Source organism: Coturnix japonica, chromosome 1 (genome assembly GCF_054131305.1).
Source record: "Coturnix japonica strain WE chromosome 1, WE-NBRP24, whole genome shotgun sequence".
NCBI classification, from domain to species: Eukaryota; Metazoa; Chordata; class Aves; order Galliformes; family Phasianidae; genus Coturnix; species Coturnix japonica.
In genome coordinates this window covers 9,292,076-9,306,595 of record NC_140663.1, presented here as the reverse complement: position 1 = coordinate 9,306,595, position 14,520 = coordinate 9,292,076, and positions in this window count along the sequence as shown.

The following is a 14,520-nucleotide window of genomic DNA, read 5'->3' as shown; positions in this document are numbered from 1 at the left end:
AAAGAACTGGGATATTTCAAGACTTTCATTATGTATTACTTCTGCATGAGAGTTAGCATAACTGCAGAATTGTCTGCCAGTCAAAAATAATCACCACATTTTCACTTATACCTGATATACCTTCAGTAGCACACTCCTGGCCACGTTTCATGCTCCAGGGGAAACACAGCTGTACTTGCTACTAAAAGCTACAATGATATTGTCCTGTGACTGCCTTAAAACTGGCCAGACAGGATGCTTGCCTAGGAACTTCCCCCTAAGGTACTATCCTAGGAGAGTTCCTGGATCATTTCTTGAAAGGCCCTGATGTATGTCTCTGACATAAGGCAGGCAGGGCTCTTTCCTCTCAGAAAGCTCTTGTCATTCATATTTCACCACGTACAAAGGAAAGTTTTGATAGCAAAAAGCAACATCGCCATTCACATGTTCTTTCAGTAAATTTACAATTAGTTGTGTGTTTGTTTACTAAGAAACTAAAAAGATATTTATTCTGAAGTGCTTTCTTTCCCACTGGGAGGGGAGTTTAGGGAAGTGGGGAATAAATAAAAATATATAAAAAGAACTGTTTTAGATTGTCAGTTCACAACTTTTTATATCAGAACAATTATGCAATTATTTGTAATGACACTAGCACCTGAGTAAAAAGATGTAAATAAGCACATTTAGAAAATGTGTGTACTTTTCCTGAAAGATGAAGTATTTTCTTTTATTATGGTATTTAAAAGGATTTCACATGCTTCCCAGATAATTTGAAAGCTCACATTTATAAAGAGAATTTCAATTCAATCATAATTCAAGCAGAAGACTTTAGCAAGCAAAGAAGACACGGAGGAGGTAAGGTTCCAAAACTACATCTTTTGTTAGTTAAATACTCTCACACCTTGATTTGGGTTCATGCATCAGTGGCACAGGTAGCTTCCATTTATAAACTACGATTTTAAACCTACCTTTACACCTTCTGTTTTAAAACAGTAGAAATCCCTCAGGGGCTTGCGGCCTTGTAGAACTGTGGCTTATTAAAGGGACTTCTGCCTATTTCTTCTGAAGCTTCTGCATAAACTTATAAAGTTTCCTTTAATGAAGGAGCTTGTAGTAGAACAGGAGTGTGTTCCACTTGATCATGCCTGTGGAATGTCTTTTATAAAGCAAAATATTTTGGAAGCTGTGTTCGTGGAATGAACACAGACTCCAAATTTGACTTTGTCCAGTGTTCTTAAGTGATTGAGTATGAAGAAAATCCAGAACTCACTCCAGTCAGTGTTGAATTCTTGTATGCTGCCAACAATTTGGTAAGATTTTTTTTCCTTCCAACAGCAACAGGATCAGAAGTTTGGCTTAGTTCTATAGACTTCATCTTTCTGAGGCTCACTGAGCCAGTGATAAATAGTGAGATCAGCTGTAACATTAGGGATCATGATAAATAAAGACTGGAGCAAGTCAGAACACTTCTAAAGGAAGAAGAAAACAATAACATCTTTGTGCCGGTTTGGTTGACTGGTGCAACTTAGCACTTGAACTAAGTTCTTCCTTAAGTCCTATGCTTAGTCTCCCAGTTGAACTTCTTATTCAAGCTCTGACACCCCTGCAGCAAACCAAGCAGCTGCATCAGTTTAAGGTCAGTTTATGGCATAAGCCCCTCATGTTTCTGCTTTTATTTTTTTTTTTTTTTGTGCAACTCCATCAATTCTACTTTCAGAGTTGCAAACATATTTGTTTCTTCTGCTTCTCATTTCCAGACTGTCCAGCAAAGCAATCAGGTAAAAATTAATTAGAACTGTCAGTCCTGTGGGGTTTAGTAGCTTATTTTGATCACTTTAAATAAAATATTTTTCAGTGTTACACTTTTTGTTTTGTATCTCATTATAGTATACTTGTACAGTCATTGGTCACATTATGCCAACCAGAGACTAAATAGTGTATGTAATATCTTCTATTTTTTCTCTCTTTTGACTACCAAGAAATTATTTTTCAAAGAGCAAATGACTACATAGTCACTTTCAGTTAAAAAATGAGGAGGTACCCCAATAGTTTGCAGAGGAAAGAGAACAAACTGAAGGTTTTCAGATGCTTACTCTGTCTCAAGCTTTGTTATTTCATATTCAGAATATCTACACTTTCATAAAAACTACTGATGATATGCTCAGGGCCTTGTTGCCATGGATCTCAAGCACTTAGATGAAATGAAATACACAGAGCTGGGTTCTAACCAGTGTTTCAAGGAAGCAACAATAGCTCAGGCCAACTCAACACGTAATACTTCCTTTGGATATTTTCAAGCAAATTTTACTTTTTCTCTTCTTGTTTGTTTGGACATCTGGTGACTTTCTGTCCTCAAAGTACTGCTAAAATTGCTTAAGAATATTAGAAGATCAGGAAACAATATTGTTTTAAAACTGTGTACAAACCTGCTCCTACATGCTCTGAAAAACTGAATGTGAATTTATATTTTCTCCTGCTCTCTTTATAGGAAATTGCTTAGAAACAAAACACAACCAAAACAAACAGTTCAGTAAGCTTTACAGCTTTATATTTTTTCTCTCTTTTTTCTTTTTTTCTTTTCTAGGGGTCTGCAAATTCTTAGGTCATATTACAGTTGATATCAGTTTGTTTTGTTTGTCTGTCATAGCTGCAGATGACAGAGACCCAAAACCCATTGATTTGGACAAACTTTGAATTGACTGAGGCAGAAGAATTTGTACCACAGACAGGAACATTCAACATAATCAGCTGAGACTCTAGTTTCAGAAAAATTATTTCAACCTCTCTTTCTCTCTCTTACACACACAGAGTTACTTAGGTTCAAATTCTGTCTCCTTTATTCACAGTAGATAGCAATAATATCACTGGAGCCATTCAAAGAGACAGGTGAAATCAGATGTGAATAAAGCTTTAAATGCTTGCTTAAGAGGTGGGAAGTTTCTCTTCAGGCCTTGTTGAAAAGCTATCAGGCACACCTTCAAATGAGGTCAGTAGATTCCCATATGTTTTTATATACAATATTGTCATCAAAATAAAACCCTTGCATTAAAATCACATAACGCTGTACAGTCAGGTACTCAGTGGCTTGAATTGGTGTTGCTGTTTTTCAGCACATAAAAACAATCTAACCTCAGGCTAGCTGTGCTTTTCCAGGATTATTACATACAGATGCAGAGTTACTACTCCAGACAGCACTCACCATCACATGCAAGTCTCAGACTTCCCCAGAACAGCTGAAAACAGGATTGATTCAGTTACTAAGAACATAGGACTGAGGCAGAGTAGCCAAGTAGCTTGCTGCTATCAATCATTTCTTTTCAGCTTTCAAAAGGAAAGAAATATTTTAAGAGTGCCAGGAGTGCATGAAGAGAGTAATGGGGAGGGAAAGGGAAAGAGAGAGAAAGGAAAGGGAGATCTGACTCAGGCAGTGAATCATTCTGTTGTCTTTCCCTCACAGCAAAAGTTCAAACATTTCGTGAACAACTGGAGATCTTCTGAACTGATAACTTAACTGATAACTTAGTCCAAGGAGAACAGTAAGTTTTTGTTTGTTTGTTTGTTTTTTCTCCCGATGATCCAAGCATGAGATAGTTATTGCATTCATTAAATCCACATATTTCAGTGCTAACCAGATATTAATCTATCAAGATATTGAATAAATTAACTGGGAATATGCAAAAAAAAAAAAATAAAAAAAGAAAAAAAAGTAATTAAAGTGATTAATAATAATAGTTAATAATTAATTAAGAGCAAGATGAAATTAAATGCTGAACATAAAACATATATACCTTATACATCCATTGCTGGGGATTCTGGACATTTAGAAGCTCATTCTGTCTCTGCCATTGGACAATATGGATCACCCACTTCCAGGCCCATGGCAAGATGATCTTTCAGGTCTCTTCCAACACAAACCTGATGATTCCATGATTCTATGATTCTGTCACGTTACTAATGTCTTTCTCATTGCCTTGGAAGAGAATCAGAAGGAAAATAATGGAAAAGATACAACACATGAGATATGCTTTAGTCAATTCTCAAAAAAAAAAAAAAAAAATAAAGAAAGAAAAAAGAAAAATGTGATAAATAAATGTAAAGGATGTTATTTCAGTGTATACAGGATGCATTATTATGATATGTCATATTTGGCATCCAATGGTCTGTTATATTCTAAAATACATATTTCCCACAGTCCTTTTATTTTCTTTTCTATATTTACTTTCTGAATTTTTATAAAAATTATGTAAAAAATGTAATCCCATTTTTTATCACTTCTCTCAGTCAAAGAGAATGGACTGAGAGAACTTAAGAAACATTGTGTTCTTATCCTCCAGATTATTTTTGAAATAGTACATTGTTTGGAAACAAAACTTCCTGATTAAAACCAAATGCATCTACTGCAACCTGGTGATAGTTGTATTACATGAAAACACATGATTTCTATACCATGGACTACATGGGAATTAAACATCTGCCTAGTATTATAACAGCTATATGAAAAACTATTAGACCATCAAATTATCATATTGAAAAGCTGGGAACTACATCCTATCTCTAGAGAATTTTGGATATTAGACTGATGCAACATTTGTTCTTAGCCAAGTAAATTCTATGCTATTTTATTTGTTTCATTACATATAAATTTGTACATACATTGTTTATAGACTGTATATACTAAATAAGGCCAGATCTTATTCACAGCTGTGAAATTAATTATCCTCTGTGTACAGGAGATTTCAGGGAAAATTGATTTGTATCAGTGCTCTGCCTACTAACAGTGTTCTTTTTCTTGCGTGATAAAACTTTAAGACCATGCACAATAAAGTAAAACATATACAAAAACATAAGCTTACAGACTTCAAAGGATAAGTAAACCACCCAGTGAATTAAATGTTTCACATAAGAAATGCATTTAATTTATAAAGAGTTCCTTCAGTGATTTCCTTCCTACATGTACAGGTGAAAAGAGTTTCTATGAAGAAATAAATAAATAAAGGGATGCTTTTTGGGGTTTGAACATGGATTCTAAACATCCTAACACACAAGGAACAGCAAATACATTTTTGTACTGACTTATACACTGCATTGTCACTTATGGTGTTTTTCAGCTGGTACTTTCTAAAATTACTGTACCAAAGAGGCAACGGGGAAGAGTTACAAATTGCCTTCTTCAATGAATTAAATAAAAAGTCTGATAAAAAGTCTGAGTTCCAAACACAGACATTTCTTTTTTCTTTTTCTTCCCCCCCCCCCCCCCCCCAGTAAAGGACCAGCTATATTTTTCAAAAGTGGAACCATTTCTACTTCTAGATATGTTGCTTGAGATTGTTGGTAAGAAATCAATACTTGAAAATCATCAGTTCTTAGAATGACTGGGGTTGGAAAAGACCTTGAAGATCGTCTAGTTCCAACTGCCCGGCCATTAGCAAGGACACATTCTACTACACCAGCCTGCCCAAAGCCCAGCTCAAGATGGACTTAATTGCTTCCAGGACATACACAACTTCTGTGGGCAACCAGTTACAGTGTCTCATCACCCTAAAAGTGAATAGTTTCTTCATTATATATAATCTACACCTACACTCTTTTACTTTAAAACAGTTACCCTTGTCCTAACACTACACTCCTTGATAAAGAATCCTACTCCATCTTCCCTCTAGGTCCCTTTTAGGTACTGGAAGTTTGCTAAAAAGTCTCCCTGGAGCCTTCTCTTTGTATGAACAACCCCAGTTCTTTCAACCTTTCTTCACCATATCAGCTACACTTATTTTGATATAGCCCACATTATGATTGGCTTTCTGAGCTGAAAGCATGCACTGTTCGTTCATGTTGAGATTTTCATCCACCAGTATTCTCACGACTGCCCTCAATCCATTCATCATCCAGCCTGTATTCACATTAGGGATTTCTTCCGCACATATGCAGGACCTTATTGTGCTTTGCCTTATTAAACTTCACACTGTTTGCACATCCCCAATTCTCAAAGTTTTCAAGGTTCCTCTGGATGACACTGCTTCCCTCCAGCACGTCATCTGCATCACACAGCTTCATATCATCCAGAAACTTGCTGGAGATAAGCTCAGTTCCACTTTCCATGTCTCTGATAAAAATGTTAAATATTATCAGCCCCAATACTAATCCCTGAAGAACAACACCAGTCCTCATCTAGACATCATCAAGTCATTGGCCACAGCTCTTTGGTATGACCATACAGCCAGTTCCTCATGCATCAAGTGGTCCATCTGTCAAATCCATGCCTCTCCAATTTGGAGAAAGGAACGACATACAAGATAGTGTCAAATGCTTCACACAAGTCCAGGCAGATTACATCAGTTGTTCTTCCCTTACTCACTAATGCTGTGAACTTATGATAAAAGCATTATTTTCCCTTACTGAAGCCATGTTAGTTATCACAAATCACTTCTCTGTTCTCCATTTTCCTTAGTATAATTTGCAGGAGAATCTGCTTCGTGATATTGATTGGCACAAAGGTGAAATTAACTGGCCTGTAATTTCCCTGTTATTATTTATTTATTTATTTATTACTTTCTAAAAATTGGGATTACATTTTCTCTTTTTTAGTCACTGTGAACTACACCAGACTGCAATCACTTCTCAGATATGATGGATGGTGTCTTAGCAACCCAGTGCCACAGGACCTGTGGGACCTCTGCTTTCCTGAAACAGAAGCTGTGGAGCAAGTGGGATGCATACAGCAGTGGAAATGGCATTAGACAGTGATGACAAACAAGTCCTGCACATCTGTTCAGCATTATTTATTTATTTATTTATTTATTTTGAGAGAGAGAGATCTAGAGAGACTTTCCAGATGTGGAACTGTTAGATGGCAGAATCACCCATGGCTAGTATGAAATATGTTATTTATTCACACTTTCACTCTTCTTTTAGGAAATGATAGCACAGAGAGCTTGGGCTCTACTAACAGTTTTAAGTGATGAAGAATTAGATCAAGTGCTTCAAAGATTCAACCAGCTTTCTGACCCAGACTTACTGAAAACAGATAATGGAGAAAGTAATATATCACTGAAGAGTAACTCTGAAAGCTTGTATCATAACAAGATGGAGATTCAGTAAAAGTGGTTAGCAGCTTCCTAGGAAATACTCGGAAGAATTAAGTGAAAATAAGAAAAGAATTCCACTAGCAGCTATGTATATTAAGAAAATAAACAACTAACACTTAAAACTGGAAAAGCACTTCAAACACTAAACTGCAGTTTCATAAATGTTCTGAACCTCGGCATTAAGTTGTATAACCAAAAAAAAAAAAAAAAAAAAAAAAAAAAAATTGAGGCGAGGATATCAATTAAACATACCATTTGGCATTTCCAATTAACAACCTTAGCACCATTTTCAGAGCCTGATGCCAACATAAGATGTTCTACTCATTATCAAGTTAAGAAATGGAAATATCTCTGCAAACTGCAGGCTATTCCTCAACCTAAACATAGAGTATTTATTACATTGTTTTGATTGACACCTTTGATTGTCAACTGAAATAAAATATCTCATGTCAAACATTCCACATATCTTGTAAAAGATTTTATCCTGGAGGTACTGGTTCTGCAGTTCAGAAAATGTTTAATTCTACTTAGAAGTGCTGATTTCTCTTGAAGACATAAATGATATATTCAGAAAAACGGCTGCCAGGGGAAAAAAAAAACGATGTTCTTTTCTTGATGTTTTCCTCAGTGCCAGATAATATACTGAAGCAAGAAACTTGGATGCAAAGTTCCTCAAAAGTGAACTCTATTAAACATATTCCTCTTTCAAGAGGAGGAACTACTAGTGTAAGATGTTGCCTGCTCATCCCAAGTTTCTGAAACAACTTCTGTCTGGAGTTGGAGAAAAAGAAATTTAATTCTTCCAGTCTGTGAGCAAAATGTGCACCTGATAAGATCCTCTGTTCCCCCTAATGTTTCTGATGTTTTGCATTGCTTTTTGGCTGGGACAGAGTTAACTTTCTTTACAGTTGCTCCAGTGGTGCTATGTTTTGGATCTGCGAACAAAATAATAAACACTGTTGTTACAGCTGTTTCTGATCAGTGTATGCATACTATCACATGTACAACTTTTGCTTCATCTCTTACACCACACTTAAGTCTTTTTTTTTCTCAGCTTTACCCTTCTGAATTTCTTCCCCATACTACTTCGGGAGAGTGAGCAAATGGATGTTTGATGCTTAGCTACCATCTAGGGTTAACTCTTAAAGTTTTACACAATTCCTCCCTATATAGGGAACTTTGAAGAAGGAACTAAAAATTGGAACCCTTATCAAAATATATTTTGCAGTCATTTCAATCCTTTCTTCACATTCAACAAACTAATGAAGATACCTTTTGAAAAATTAAGAAAATACATTGATCTTTTGTTAGGAGGAGGAACACTGAGCATTTCATATGACCTGAAACAATGCTTCTACTGATGCATTTTTTTTTTTCCTTTTTTTCTAATTAGTAGCATAAAATTGTTTTCAAAGCTGTGAATCCTAGTCTCAGATACAATGAAACATTTGAGCTTCTGTAATACAAAATCTTTCTTTTCTTCAAATCTGTTCTTAATAGATGTGTGTCTCCCACACTCTCTGCAAACAACTGCTTACAGGTGGCAAGGAAACTGTTTTAAAACAACGTAAGACCTCTAGTAAATATGAGCCTCCTGTCCAAAGAGACTTTAAGAGATACAAAAAATTCATCACAGAAAATATGCACAAGGTTTTAGAAATGGAACAATATTCATCAAGAAGAAGAAAACGCTTTCAAGCAAGGGAAGTCAAACAAACTGTAAACTCTGGCAAGTCTGGAATAAGAGAGGCAAAAAATCTCCTTGCTGAATAATTGCATAAGGGATAAAAGCTACTAATAAAACTTTAAACATATAAAAACTAGGATGCTTGCCAGTCTCTCTTCAGGGCTGATGAATAATATAAATGACATCATAGAATGACTCCAACAAGATACAGCCATAGAAGAAATGGTAAGAGAATTATTTGCCTTGGTGTTCAGTATAGAGGCGCACAAGTAAGAACAAATGCTGAGCCTTTCTTGAAGGCACACAAATTCAAGTAAATAACTCATACTGAAGCACACTTAGGTGACTTTTGGAGTTCTGATGAACTTTTTATCATTGTTAACATAAAAATATTTTTTTCCTTGAAATTTCAAAACCAGGTTATGTTTGAGATTGTCAGAATTTTTCAAATCATCCTGGATTCTGTAAGAATGAAGATACTGAATGAGATAGTGAGTTTATAAGGAATAGGTCAGAAGAAATACAGGAAAGCACACAGCAGTAAGATCCTCCTTCCTAAATGATGCCCTTGGACAACATTAAAAAGTAAGTAACAGTCAGTATGAGATTATGGAAGATGCAGATTGTCTAAGAAAGATAAAAATTACAGGTTAGCTAATTAATATCCTACACCTGAATTTTCAAAGATTTTTCAAATGTTCCCAATCAAAGTTCTTAGCAGGATAAGTCCCCTCAGAGATCAGTGCTTAGTTAAAAGTTGGGAAATCAGTATCAAAAACAAATAATTAATCTAGTGGTAGTTCATGAGAATCTACACATCTGGCTAAACACGAAATGGCTTGGAGTGAAGAGAAAAACAAAAACATTGTAGACAGATATACATTTCAAGGAAGAAATGCAAAGTAGTTGAAGACTAATTTTAGGGTATGGGATGACTGAATATTAAGAAGTCAAATGAAAATTCAATTGGAAATACAAAATGATTGAAAGAAATTGTATTTACTTATATACATCATGATGCAGTCTAATAAACTGCTCTCAGTGAGAACGGGTGTTCATTGTTGTTTCTCTGTAACCATCAGATCAGATCATCAGCATTCAGAGAAAAGTAGAATGTCAGTAAAGACAGAATAAGACTTGCACTACTGTAAAATCTGCAGCAAACACAGGCCTTCTGTTCTAGGTAAAATAATCTTCATACTCTTCTCCAAAAATATACAGTGAATGTTGGAAAGGCATAGAACTGTAAGAACGGTAAGAGGCAAAAAATACTTTCTGTATGAAAAGATTTTAAATAGACTAGAACTCTTCCCATGAAAAGAGACAACTGAGGGTGATCTGATAGGCAGAAAAATCATGAAGGGGGTAGAAAAGGTGACAAGGGAATAATCATTCACTCTATCTTATAAAATGAGGATAAGAAACCACCAAGTGGAATTACCACGCGCTAGGTCTAAAGGGAATAAAAGGAGTACTTTTTCACATAACACCTCATTATACTTTGGAACTCAGTCTTACAGATTTCTTTCATTGCAAAACTGTAAATAGGCTTGAAAACACATTAAACAAATTTAGGAATGGAATATCCATCAGAATCTAATAAACCTGATGAGGTGGTGCCAATCTTCAGTTTGAGAAATCTCCAGTCAGAGATAACTGGAAGTTTCATGGCTGAACAGTTATTGAAGCATTTGCTGACCACCATCAACACTGTGATGTAGGCACAGCTGAGTCTGAGGCTCTAAACAGATATTCTTGTATTCATACAGTCATATTCATAAATACATTTTGTTACAATTTCTAGCAAATTCCCTTCACCCCAAGAAAAAATCCTGAGGATCACTCCCCTTATATTCAGTCACTGGTAATAATCTTCGTTCAGTTTGATTTATTATTTTATTATATTATTATTTATATTATATGTTGCATATGTATATTCTTCATTGTCTTCATCCTTTTGAATTATGCCTATGAAAGTGATGATGATTTAGTTCAAATGATATCAATCTGAGCATGATTTTTTATATATATATTTTTTCCCTCTAGAGGTATTTGTCTTTTTCCTTGACCCACTGAAGTTTTTAAATTAGATCTCTCGGTTCCTTGTTGACAGTTGAGTAGGGCAGATCTGGAAAGTAAAATAGGTTTAGATTGCTTTGATTTTGTTTAAAAATAATAATAAAAATAAAATAAAATAAAATAAAATAAAATAAAATAAAATAAAATAAAATAAAATAAAATAAAATAAAATAAAATAAAATAAAATAAAATAGGAGGTGGTGAGAAAAAGGTGAAAAGAAATTTAGAAACAACTGGGGAAATTGTGAGTGGTAAGTTATAAAAGAAGTTGAAATCATCATTAATGACTGTATTGTGTTAGAGGCAACACACTGAGCGAGGCTTAATCTGACACTAAGTTGGGTAGTGTTCAGTGCATGAATTATGATTATGGATCCCTAGGCATCACAATAGGAATCTATTGGGTGAGTGACTTGAGTGACTCCAGTCATTAAAGGTATAGGTTAAAAATTACAGAATGTATGATCAGTGAGAAGTGGTTGTACCTTGGAGGCAGGTAGCTTTTGGGATGGAGATGTGTTTTGGTAATATAATGAGCGTAAAATGAACAAAAGTCACCTAAGTAAAGCATCAAGCATCTGTCTGAATCACAGAATGGTCTGGGTTGGAAGGGGCATATAGATGAAGAGATTCAGCCAAACAATTTTTAATTTTTTTTAATTTTTTTTTAATTTTTTTTATTTTTTTCCTCACTACTGTAGAATCATAGAATCATAGAATTACCCAGGTTGGAAAAGACCTTGAAGATCATCAAGCCCAACTGCAGCCTAACCATAGAACCTTAACTCTAACAACCTTCTGCTAAATCATAACCCTGAGCACCACATCCAAATGGCTCTTAAACACATCCAGGGATGGCGATTCAACCACCTCCCTGTGGAGCTTATTCCAGTACTTAACTACACTTTCTGTAAAGAAGTGTTTCCTAATATGAAACCTAAGCTTTCCCTGGCGCAACTTGAGGCCATTTCCCCTCATCCTCTCACTTGTCACCAGTGAGAAGAGACTTGCCCCACTCTCACTGTAAGCACCTTTCAGGTACTGGAAGAGAGTGATAAGGTCTCCCCTCAGCCTACTTTTCCCCAGACTAAACAGCCTTAGCCTCTCCTCACAGGGTTGATTTTCCCAGCCCTTCATGAGCCTCATCGCCCTTTTCTGGACCTGCTCCAGTACCTCCATATCTTTCCTGTGCTGAGGTGTCCAAAACTGAACACAGTACTCGAGGTGAGGCCTCACCAATGCCAAGTACAGGGGCAGAATGACTTCCCTAGTCCTGCTCACCACACCATTCAAGCTAGGATTCATTGGCCCTCTTGGCTGCCTGGGCACACTGCTGGCTCATATTCAGCTGACTGTCCATCAGCACACCAAGGTCCCTTTCTGTCTGGCAGATTTCCAGCCACACCTTCCCAAGCCTGTAGGGTTGCCTGGGGTTTTTGTGACCAAAATGCTATGCTAACTTATATCTTATATCAGAACGTCATTTTTCACTAAGAGACTGATACTCATGTTTTGATATAACAGGGGTATATGCTTCTGCAGATTGCTCTCCAGCTTACTTCATGGGCAAGTCCATCCTCATATGAAAAAATCAGAAAGGGTTTAAGTTGCTATTATAGACTTTGAATTTTCAAATCAACTGATCACTTTACATAGGTCAAGGACTTACAATTGTCTCTTTTAGGTCTCCAAAGCCAGTTCTCAAAATCTGCCATGCATAATCCAGATAATAGTTTCAATGACTTCATGTCCTTAACTATAGTTCTAAACTTCGGTGGAACAATGTTATCTTATGGAAAAGTGCCCTGATTTTCATAGGTAAAGCATAAACAGCCTTTTACTGAGATTCTCTTGATAAAAGTAGAACATTACATATGTTTGAAAACGTTAGCATATCTTTTCTTTTGGAGGGCTTGGGAAGCTTGATGTGTCTCTGGGCAGCCTGGTCTTGTGGTTGGTGACCAGGGGGGTTGAAACTAGATGATCATTGTGGTCCTTTTCAACCCAGGCCATTCTATGATTCTATGAACTGTATTTTTATATCACAGCAGCACCTGTACAAGACATTCTGCTTGTACTATGTCAATGTAGAATGGAAAAAAAGAAAAAAGAAAAGAAAAGAAAAGAAAAGAAAAGAAAAGAAAAGAAAAGGAAAGGAAAGGAAAGGAAAGGAAAGGAAAGGAAAGGAAAGGAAAGGAAAGGAAAGGAAAGGAAAGGAAAGGAAAGGAAAGGAAAGGAAAGGAAAGGAAAGGAAAGGAAAGGAAAGGAAAGGAAAGGAAAGGAAAGGAAAGGAAAGGAAAGGAAAGGAAAGGAAAGGAAAGGAAAGGAAAGGAAAGGAAAGGAAAGGAAAGGAAAGGAAAGAAAGAGATGAAAAGATGAAAAGAAAAAAGAAAAGAAAAGAAAAGAAAAGAAAAGAAAAGAAAAGAAAAGAAAAGAAAAGAAAAGAAAAGAAAAGAAAAGAAAAGAAGAAGAAAAGAAAAGAAAAGAAAAGAAAAGAAAAGAAAAGAAAAGAAAAGAAAAGAAAAGAAAAGAAAAGAAAAGAAAAGAAAAGAAAAGAAAAGAAAAGAAAAGAAAAGAAAAGAAAAGAAAAGAAAAGAAAGAAGCGGCAGTATTACCCTTCCTATTTTGTTGCTGAGATCCTATCACTTTGTGTTTCAAATTGTGGAAGATTGAGAAAAGGTGTTCCCTTTCAGTACTCAAATTTCATGACACACTGCTATTTTTCCCATCACAGGGGAAATCCCACACATGAGAGAGGATGTACAAGTAAAACTTGCAGTTACTTTGAGATGACAAATACCATGGTGAAACAAAAGAAATTTCCCATTAAAATAAACCACATGTCAGATTTCAGCTCAGATTCAGCCAGATCTCAAGCAAGGAAATGTGCCTTATTTCTGTAAGACTGTAGATCACAAAGTAAATACATATCTGCTTTACTCAAAGTGGCCCATGGAGAAACAAACAGAAATATGAGCTAGCGCTGAATATGAGTATAAACAGAAAAGCCTTCCAGGAGCAGGCCAACTCATACTATTACCAGTGTACCCCTGAAACAAAAGGATGCACATATCTCCTTGCCCTAGGCAACACTTAATTATCTTATATTAAAATAAACTGTAGAATTCAAGGCCAAATATATTCAATGAATGCTGGATCTCATTCTGCTCAAGGTATTCTCCTGTGGCTGGATATAGCAGCCATGAAGAACTGAAGCTTCCCACAAGGTCCAGGAAAATATTATAAATTTATTTTTCCAGGGCTAAAGACATTTCTTAGACTTATATTCATGCAATTAGGAAAAAATGAAAATAGTTTATAGCACTGAATTAAGTATTGGGAAAAAAAAGAAAGAAAGGAAGGAAGAAAGGATAAAAGGAGGAAAGTATAAAAGGAAGAAAGAAAGGAATGAAGGAGGAGGGGAAGAAAGAAAGGAAACAAAACAAAAAACAAAATTCTCCTTGTTACAAGTGATTACCTTTTTTCGTCCTTTTACTCGGCAGATAAGGGAGATAAGCTATGTGGTTAACATTTAGGCTATTCCCTTTGGACTCTCCAACTCCACACCACACAAAAATATTTAAGCAAAAAGGATTTTTTATTAGTATTATTATTACTGAATTAGTGTATGAAAAGGGAAAGATTTTTTGAAAGTGCATGTATTAGCAAAGTAAGTTTTGACGATATCTACCA